Source organism: Sinocyclocheilus rhinocerous, unplaced genomic scaffold (assembly GCF_001515625.1).
Source record: "Sinocyclocheilus rhinocerous isolate Xijiao unplaced genomic scaffold, SAMN03320098_v1.1 scaffold1450, whole genome shotgun sequence".
Taxonomy (NCBI): Eukaryota; Metazoa; Chordata; class Actinopteri; order Cypriniformes; family Cyprinidae; genus Sinocyclocheilus; species Sinocyclocheilus rhinocerous.
The window spans coordinates 62,307-63,691 of NW_015666201.1; positions in this window are offsets into that span (position 1 = coordinate 62,307).

Sequence of the window (1,385 nt, forward strand, 5' to 3'; positions counted from 1 at the left end):
AAAAAAAAAAAAAAAAAAAAAGTAAAATAAATAAATAAAAATAGAGGTCATTGAGTGTTCATGTACATTTGAGTTTAAATAACCATCATGATGTGAATACTCAAGCATTGAAGTAACCATCATGATGTGATTTTGACATTTTGATGGCATTTTAAATGTTGTACATGATTCAGAGAATATTGTTTAATAGTTGTGTTTATTCTCTTCTAGCATTAATATATACAGTATATACATATATATAGAACTGAACTCAGTAGCATTTGTTGTTGTTGTTCTCATTAATCTTTGAGTGTTTTTCTAATAAATATACATTTTACCAACTATGTCAAGCTCTGTTTTACGAGCTAAAAATGGCGAGTAAAAATATCTGTAAAAATCCTTAATTTTTATAAAATAAATCATGAATGAGTGGAAGACAAATGCAAATTCATTGGTTTAAAAGAGTGGGAACCCTTTATTTACAGAAACCATGAGTGCCCACAGATCAAGGATCTCCAACCCTGCTTCTGAAGAGCTACCGTCCTGCAGACTTCAGTTCTAACCCTGCTCCAACACACCTGTCTGTAATTATCAAGTAGACCTGAACACCTTGATTAGCTGCTTCAGGTGTGTTTGGTTGGGGTTGGGGTTGGAGCTGAAATCTGCAGGATGGTAGCTCTCCAGGAGCAGGGTTGGAGACCCCTGCTATAGATTAGATTACACTGTAAAAAAAATTCTGTAGTTTTTACAAAATAATTTTGGCAGCTGTGGTTGCCAGAATAATTTTGTAAAAAATACAGAAAAACTGTAAACACATTTACGACCAAAAACTGTAAATTTTACAGTATAAAACTGTAATTTACAAACAAGAAAATTTGAATGTAAACCAGTAAATTCAACAATGCACACTGCTATTAAAATCTGTTTTGTACCTTTAACATACTGACAACCACCATAATAATGCAGGTGGTAAAAGAGAAAGCCACATGAAGAATCAAAGCTCATCACAAGTAGCTTCGCCACAAGCAGAAATATATACTAATATATAGAAGGTGCACAGAGTCATTCATGCAAACACAAAACACCATCATGGTAACACACATGATACTTAAATAATGCATTAAACAACAGAAGATGTAACATAAAGCCCAAATATACATAACTAATAACAAAAACTATTAAAAAAACATGATTATTTAAACAAAATACTTTCAAATGTGGCGTGTAATGCAGGGAATTCTGGGAATATCAGTTTACAGTTTTTGACTGTAAATTATACATTGATTTATTATGTTTACTTCTAAAAACTGTAAAATTAACAGCATTTTACTGTAAAATTACATGAAATGTCTGGTTAGATATTTTACAGTTTTTCCCTGTATATAGTACGGGAACTTACTGTTAAC